This window comes from Oxyura jamaicensis, chromosome 20 (assembly GCF_011077185.1).
Source record: "Oxyura jamaicensis isolate SHBP4307 breed ruddy duck chromosome 20, BPBGC_Ojam_1.0, whole genome shotgun sequence".
NCBI classification, from domain to species: Eukaryota; Metazoa; Chordata; class Aves; order Anseriformes; family Anatidae; genus Oxyura; species Oxyura jamaicensis.
The window spans coordinates 4,586,843-4,595,619 of record NC_048912.1 but is presented as its reverse complement, the minus strand read 5'-3'; the positions used below and the strand labels follow the sequence as shown (position 1 = coordinate 4,595,619).

Here is an 8,777-nt window from a genome sequence, read left to right as displayed (position 1 = left end):
CCCCCCCCCCCCCCCCCCGCCGTACTCAGCGGGGCTGGGGAGCTTTGGGAGCGCGCCCCGCTTGGAGCATCGCAGCCCTGCTGCCGGAACGGGTGCCGTGGTGTCCGCAGACCCCCCCCCCCCGCCCCGCAGCCCTCGGGTGTCCCAAACCCCCCGCAGAAGGACACCTCCCGGCCCGCCTCGGCACGACCCCAAAGCGGAGGGCTCGCTCCCGAAAGCTCCGCGCCCCTCCCGCCCACGAACCCCGCTCTCTGCCTCCAGCTTCGGCTCCCCGGGGCCTGCAGACCGCCGGCCACCGGCCTCCCTTCTCTCCCGCACCTCCAGGCCTCCCCGCTGGTGAAGGAGCGGCCACCCCCGGCACAGCCCGCTCACCGGCCGGCCTCCCTCCTTCTGCCCCCGGCCGTGGCTCGCAGGGCAGCTCCGGGACCCCAAACATCCCCCAGCAGGTCCCTTGGGAAACCACCCCAGGGCAACCCAGCATCATCTACCGAGCTGGTGCGGGATGGGACGCTGCTCCCAGAGACACCAAATTGCCGTAAGCCCTCCGTGAGCTTGCAGGCAGCCAGGACAGAGCTGAAAGAGTCACTTTTCTGCCAAATTATTGGTGGAAAAGACTCCTTTTTTTTTCTTTTTTTTTTTTTCCTTTTTTTTCTTTTTTTTAACATCATGACTACAAAGGCACAGTTGCAACTTGCTCCCTGCAGGACTCTGGGCAGCCCTGCTTCGTCTGTAGCTGGAAAACTGTGCTACATAAATAGAGGACTCTTCCACAAGGCTCCATCACTGCAGCAGCGTATCCAGCTCCTGCCAAATTCAGGATTGGGGACACAGGTTGGGATTTCGAGGGAATGCCAGCTCCAGGAATCCAGTGATTATGTAAAAATCACGGCTCTCATTTAAATTAAAAACAAGATTTTAGCTGTCCTGATGGTGGGAAAAAATGATTTGAGGATAAAAATCGATTTGGGCACAAAAACTACTTCACTTTCATTATAATTTTTTCCAAACTGTGTGATTTTCCTGAAGAAGCATTGGTCCTTCTGTGTCTGGCAGGTCAGTTTGCGGGAGTTCTCCACGAGGCAAACTGCTCCCAGGTCTCCTCCTGGTCAAAGGCACGATGGAGACGCACGACGTTCTGTATAACCGCTTTGCTGATCTGCATTCAGCTGATCCGTGCTTTTCCCAGTTTGCACACATCCAGAAAGGGCTGCCTTTCCTCTGTGTTTCAGCAAACACTGCTCAGTCATGTCAAATTCTGGGCTTCGTTATTTTTGTAAAACCCTCCCAAGTACGGTGACTAGTATATTATGAAGTATAAATAATTAAAACTAAATGAGAGTTGTCAAAATAATGGAACAAAGTGTATTTTATGATGCATTATTCTGGCTTGTTTATCCACAAAATTCAGTAATTAGTAAGCAGCCTCTGAGTCATTAGTATGAATTAGCAAGGTTTTACTGTATTATTATCTTTATTAATTATCATAATTATTATATTTCATATAGTGTAGAGACATTGCTAGCAGCTTTGCAGCTAAGGCTGAATTGTCTTTTTCATTTAAAGCAGGATTAAATTCTGTTGTTTCCTATGGAAATGAATGCATTTTGTCACCGAACTTGCGGCATCTCTCGGCAGATACAACCCGGTTTCTTTTCAGTCCCATTCAAACCATTTTAGCAGCTCGCCTTTTCCAAACGTTGCACCAATTCCTTAATGTCTCCTCAGATCCTCGAAACACGAGATTCACAACAATCAGCCCTGTCAAAGTTTGCACATTCATCTGCCTTCGGTAGACCTCAAACAGAGACTGATCTGAAAACTCTGGCGTCACAAAGTGTTATTGCTATTAATATCCATAAATGCCTTTATTTTTCTCTCTCTATACCAAGGGAAGTTGGCAGAGGAGATGCTCTCCATCAAACACTCTCGCAGCTCACCTTGGGGACGTCTCCAGCGTTTCTGCTCCCCAGGCTGTCAGGACAAGACAACACGGTAGAGCTGAGTGCCGGCTGGATCCCCGGCGTGCCCCCAGCCCGGGGTCCGGAGGGCGAGGTGCCATCAGGTGTCTGCAGCCTCTGCAGTACCCTGCCTGGCACCAGAAGCTCCTGCTGCACCACAGGCACCTCCCTGGGTTCACTATGCCTTCAGGAAGCCTCTCTCCAACTTGTAGCTCCTGCTGAGTGCCTTCTTCAGCCTGTTTTTTTTTTTTTTTTTTTCCCATGTTTCAATATTTTTTGTCCATCTGAACAGTTTGGTGTCTGCTCAGTGGAGCTCACGTGCAGATAGGGACCTACCAGGAGGTGCAGATTTCTCTGAACTTCTGCTCTCCTCTAGCACTTCAGTGTCTCTGTCTACCTAGGACCAGCATTACACAACCTCTCCCCGCTGAGGCTGATGGATTAACAGTGCAGAGCTGCTTCCTGGAGGGCGGCTGACAAACCATGCATCCTTCCTGAAGAGCATGGGCTTGTCAGACAGCCCCAAAAGGACGGCAAATTGCAGCTATGAGAGCTGACCCATCAAAGGAGCCACCTTAGATATGGCTTCCTCACTGATGGCTGTGGCCAGCAAATAGCAAAAAGGCAAGTCGTAGAACATCCTTGGATAAGGATGGCTCTGATCAGGCTGGATGTGCACACAGCAGATGTGGTCCTGCAGTGCCACCCGTGTCGGGGTTGCAGCAGAGCTCAGGAGGGAGCGAGGAGCCCCTGTGCCCTGATCCTCTTTGGGATCTCTGTTGTCCACATAAGGGGGGGAGTTGAATGAATTTAGGCACCTCCTAGGCTTTGCCTGTGGGGGGTAATTTCCCATACATGGGTTTGAATGCAGGTACCTGAATACTCTACCTATTGGTATCTGTCCTATCTCTGAGTCTTTCCCAGTGGGTCAGAAATAACTCAGTCTTTCCTTTTCCATCAGCCCCGAATCAGTGTTAGCAGAAAGCAAAATGAGCAACCCTGGAAATCCAGCTCTGCGGCAGCCATTGGAGCAGGGAGATGTTGGGCCTCACGAGAACGAGCTTGTTGTCCCCCCGTGATACCCAGGCAGGACAGGTCCCACATGCAGCCCCAGAGCCCCATCTGGAAAACGGGAAGTATTGCAGGGGTCAGCCCCAGCCCACATGCCTGGTGTTAGCAGCTACAAAACCCGCAGGCGTGGTTCAGCTCAGGCCTCGCGGTGTTCCTCCTGGGCTGGCTCAGCTCTGGAGAAGCCGGATGGCATCTTCCATAGGGAGTGCTGGGTGCCAGATGGGACAGGGGGGTCAGGGGGTGGTGGGGCAGACCCACTGGAGCCCCAAACAGGGAACCAGGTAAAAACTAACCAACCAAACAAGAACAACAGAGCAATGACCTTGTGTTTGGGCCAAGCATCAAAAGACAAAAGGGATGGGCCAGGATGGCTGGAGGGACAGCAGACCTAGCCATGATGCTCACAGCAGAGCTGAGCCTGAGAGCAAAACCCAGCAATTAAAAGACATGTTCTTTTTGTTCTCACAACTGACTCCTCACCAAACCCGGAAGGTTTTTAGCTACTTTGGCCGGGTTATTGAAAGAGTAGCTGCAAACATGACAACTCACATTTCATGCCTAACGTTAGCACTGGAACAGAGAGAGCACAGGGTGATTATCTCAGCAATCCCATTTAAGCCACACTGACTCCTCACAAAGAAGAGAAAACTCTACAGTGAGTATTTCTAAATATTAGGCTAAACCTGAACAATCATAATTTCAAAGGCACCTTTTAGAAGCAGGAAAGTGACTGAATTTATCAGATTCATTATTTGTTTCAGAGTAGTCCTCCAGCACCCACTGCTCTTTATAAAAGTATATTTTAATTCTTGACATACCATCTAAAATGCCTACTGAAATTATTTTTTAAATAATTTTGCACCATGCAGTTTATTATTTTAAAATACTGGTATCAATTTTCCACTGTATTATGCAGCTATATGTTGACATTTTAGTCTCATCCCCAGTTTATATCTGAGAACTATTTAATTCAGAGCTACGCTCCTCATTTCTGCTGGGAAGTATATGGGTCTCTAAATATTCAGTAGTTTCATTGGTCATAAAAATGCTGAACAAATGGATAAAACCAATTGCCAATAAACACAATGCAAATGTGTACATTAAAATGCAATGAAATTGGATTAATTAAATCCACATTGCATCTGGATTCACATGTAATACAGAACAAAATTAAATGCGACTTGAGAGCTCCCTATTACTTTAAAAATGGGTCTGATTGAAAGTGTGTTCATTTACCTGCGTGGGCTCTGGGTCAGGAACTGTGCCAGTAAATAATAACATCCACAGTCTAGATAAGCTAGATTTGACCCACAAATCAAGGTTATGAATTTGGCATTTCATGTCATTTAAAATCTAATGTAAAATTGCATCTCTGCTAACAAAACAGATGGTATTAGGCCTTCTTTTTGGCATTGGGTTTTGGTACCTGTCCAAAAAATCTTCTTGACATCCTTTAAATGCAGCTATTTAACCACCTGTCACTTTGCTTTAGATGCCCATTGAATTTCTGACAGGAAAAACATTATTTTGTCTACACATTATTTCATGACACAAGAAACGTAGCACATATACAGCAAAGTTTACACATTGTGTGAAAATTATTTAAAAAAAAAAAAAAGAAAAAAAGAGGAGAGTTGTTACATGCTACTAAGGCAATTACTCCATAATTAATGTCATTGGTAGGAGAAAACATTCCAGAAACCCAAATATGACAAAACAAAACAAGCTCAAACCCAGCAGAGAAGCAGTAAGGGTGCTCACACATCAGCTTACATTGTTCTGCCCAGGTGAGAACACTTGCTCTCCTGTCACATACCGGTTTGGCTGACGCTTATGAATGAATCATTTTCCACCAAAAAGCTCCATTAGCATGAACGTGCTGAAGACAAAAGCTCCCAACAGTGTAAAACACCTCAGCGAGTTCCTTCTCATGGCCCACGCGGTGCAAATTACTGCATACAGCCAGACCTCGTGGGTCGGCCTCATGAAAGCCTTGAGGGTTTTACCCAAATGGAGCTGCTGGTGAGTGGGACCTCGTCTTTATTTTTTTGGCAAGGAAACATAACAGAGCTGGAGGTAGGCACGTTTCATGCGGGCCAAGCATGCAGACATGGCTGTGCCGGGTGCTTAGCTGCTTGACTGTACGAAGAGATTCGAGGCACGAGCGCTCGCATGAGCCCTCCTCTCCCTCAGCTTTCGCAGTGAATCAGCCCCCTCAGGGCCAGCCCAGGTCTGTGTCAATGTCTCACAGCACCACAGTGAGCTGGTCTCAGTTTGGGAGCTGCCCGATGTTGCAGGAGGATGTTTCACGTTTCCTCAGCAGCCTCGTCCCCTCACACACCGTATGTGTTGCTTCTGCCGGCCAGAAGCTTCAGCACTTGGTGTGAGATCCCAAGCCTCACCTCCTTCACTCCATGCCAAAAGACACCCCTGATTTTTCCAAACATCAATTGACCAACATGCCCCTCCTCCAAGGCATGGGACAGCATTTTAGAAAATAAGTTTACTCACCGACACAGAGTTGCTTGGAAAGTCCTGGCCTCAGGCTCTGCACCTGTCCCGAGCCTGCCCGGGGCTCTGGGGGCTCTTTGGCTGCCTGGGGCCCGGTGTCCTTGGCTCGCAGCGTGTCCTCCTCCCGAGCTCTGCTGCGTGGGAGGAGGAGGCAGTCTGAATGGTAAGTGCTTGCTCAAAGCCGGTAATGCTTGTGTAAAGTTGGGGCAGGGAAATAACAGAAGAGATCCTTGACACAGCTGCATGATGTGGCTGCATCTCCTCCACGTGGAGAGAGGAGCTCCGGCCCTGTCTCAGGGGGCTTTGGGCCAGCTCTGCCCAGCTCCCACCTTGGCACGCTGGCACGTCGAGCACTGGCACACCATGCTGAAGTTTATAATTCCTCCAGAAAAATGTAAGCTTTCCTCAGGCAAACTATAAGCAAAGAAGTGAACCATGTCCAGGAGTGTAAATACAGGCACTGTTTCGTACAGATGGACTTCCCAAATTTTACCCCAAAGGAGAAGAGAAGCCTGCAAGGAGCTTGCTCTGCTGCCACCTGGGGAAGACATCCAAGGACAACGTAGGAGGCTGGGGAGGTGATGCCCAGCTCCACCAGATACATTACCCCACATGCGACAAAAAACAATTTGTCAGGGTCATATGCCACTTGTATAATTGAGGAAATTAATCCCAGGTGCCTCCCCAGCCACTGGCAGGAGTGCTACACCAGAGATTAATTTGGCTTCATATCTTTAATTTTACTGTGCAGCAGCTGAGAAGAAGCATTGCTTTTGATTTCAAGGATGTCACATACTGTGACCAACTTTAACAGTTTCTTCAGTATTCTTCCTCCCAAAGTAAAGCAGTCATTTCTTATAACTGCATTTTGAATGAATGTCTCAGGCTCACGCTCTGAAAGTGATGCAATTGAATCATCTTGCTGGTTCATTTTGAGGGGTGAAGCCCACAATCCCCTCCTCTCCCCAGATAATTAATCTTTCTGAGAGCATCTCTCTGACTCTTCAATGCAACAGAGTGATTTCTGTTTTATAAATGATCTCCTGAGCTTGGAATAGTTGGCTTCTTTCTCTAAACTTACTCAATATTTTGGCAGTGTGAGGGAGCTCCTGTATTCACCCTCAGCCCAGGGAGATTATCACCTAATCTTTAGATATTAAGTCTTTAAAATGTTTTTCCTCGTATTCTCTCGCATGAACACACACTGCAGCCATATCTGAGAAACCCAAATATTACTGCCTTAAGAATCGGGGCTAGAAATACATCACAGCTTTCTCTTGCTATATTATACTTTCCAAATGGCAGAAAGTTACATTTTAAAAGACAAATATTAGCAATGGTTGGTGCATGTTATTAGCTGAGCCAGACAAATAATGGGTTTTCATTTCAATGGCAGAACTGAAGACTCCAGCAGTGCCAGGGAGGGTGTGGGGAATTATCATGGGTTAACCCCAAATCATCCTCTGTCTGAAACAAAACTTTCAGCTCGGTTTCAGGTTACTTGCTGCCCTTTATATCTTAAGATAATTACATCAGTCAAGAAACAGAGACCCTCTTTCAAAGTGAAACCTGAAAATGCCTCATTTTGAAAGTGTTGAAATGAGATATTTTGAGTATTTTCAACCTGTTCCTCCCACCTCTCTTTCTCCTGCAGAAACTAGTTGCAAAATTAATACCAAAAGGGTTGTTAGGCATTGGAATGGGCTGCCCAGGGAAGTGGTTGAGTCACCAGCCCTGGAGGTCTTTAAAAGATGTTTAGATGCAGCACTTAGTGATATGGTTTAGTGGAGGACTTGTTAGTGTTAGTTCAGAGGTTGGACTAGGTGATCTTGGAGGTCTCTTCCAACCTAGATGGGGGGGGCACATTGCACCAACACAACCTTTTTCCACCATCACACCAGGCTGTGGGCAATTTATCACAGCAAGAAGTTCCCTGGGATCCCAGGATCTGCAGAAAGTAAGGTTTTTCCACATAGGATCACTTTAATAAAACGCCAGATAAGCTGGAGGTATAATGTCTTTTTTATTATTATTATTTTATTGTTTTCCCTGTTATTCTTGTTTTGTTTGTGGTTTTTGTTTGTCTGTTTGTTTTGTGGGTTTTGTTGTTGTTGTTGCTTTAAGCAGATAAAATAGTCTCAGCAAATTAAATGCAAATAAAAACAAATCCAGACATTGTTTCGTGTGGATGCGTTGCTGCCCTCGCCCACAGGCTCTGGGCTGGATGAGCCCCCCAGCTGTCACATCGTGTCCCGGGCCATGGTGGCAGATCAAGCACCACAATGCAGAGCAGAGCCCCCATCTCCCGGAAATTTGTGCTTTCCCCTGAAAGGGGGAGTCTCGAGATTTCAGACAAACCTCTGCCAGCTGACTGTGCAACTAAAGAAAACACTGATGTAATTCAATGAACAATGAGGAACCCAAACTTAGCACAATGATCATTCTGGCTTTGTTTTTGATTTCGGCAGCTCTGCACAGCATTGATTACATTCACGGGGCCGTGCTTGCAGAAACCAGGGGCTGCAAGGGAGCACATTCTTCCCTTGTATAAGAATATATCCCTACTCCATGTGAATGAGCAGGCTTTTGCAGGATGAAACCCACTCACACAGCACAATTATATCAAGTTTGAGCATGTGCAGCAGCTCCGCTTGTTCTTTTTGCCCCTTTATGCAGAAACTCAACCCCAAACGGTTTTGGAAGGCACTGGGCTTGGACACAGTGCTGTGACAAGCGAGGCCTTTGGGAGCTAGAAGGCACGGAGAAACCTGCTCCATCTGCTGAAATTCCAGTAGTGGAATCAGTCCTGGCCTGGGCTTCCCCCCAGTCTGGTTTCTAACATGAATTTCAGGATTTCTACAAGCAGTACCCTTCTGCAAAAAGGTCCTTGCATTTGTAGGCATTCATGGTGTGAACTGCTCTGTTGCAATGCTGCTGAGCTCAGCAGCAAACACTGGCCACTAAATCCATGTTAAAATCCAGAAAAACAAACCAAGAAACAAACAAACAAAATTAAAGTCAGTCTTCTCCAAGTTTTAGAATTTAGTACATATATATATATGTTTTTTTGTTGTTGTTGTTGTTGTTTGTTTGTGTTTCCTGCAAAAAAAATACTTTTCCCTCTCAGATTTTAACTGGGAGCTAAAATCAGCTGACAACATATCTTAAAATAATGGCATAAGCCCAGTGTGAGTCTTTTCCTTGGCTGGCAAGACAGGGCTTCCAGCCTGTTAACCA

At 46.9% G+C, this 8,777-nt stretch overlaps 1 protein-coding gene across 1 annotated transcript in view; it reads right to left on the bottom strand.

The window, feature by feature from the left end:
• TOX2 (TOX high mobility group box family member 2) overlaps positions 1–6,129 on the bottom strand; it is a 139,299-nt gene extending 133,170 nt beyond the window's left edge. Inside the window, exon 1 of the mRNA XM_035344010.1 lies at positions 5,541–6,129. The gene's annotated coding sequence lies outside the window, so the exon portion shown is untranslated. The remainder of the gene's footprint in view (positions 1–5,540) is intronic.
• Between the last annotated feature and the right edge of the window lie 2,648 nt (positions 6,130–8,777).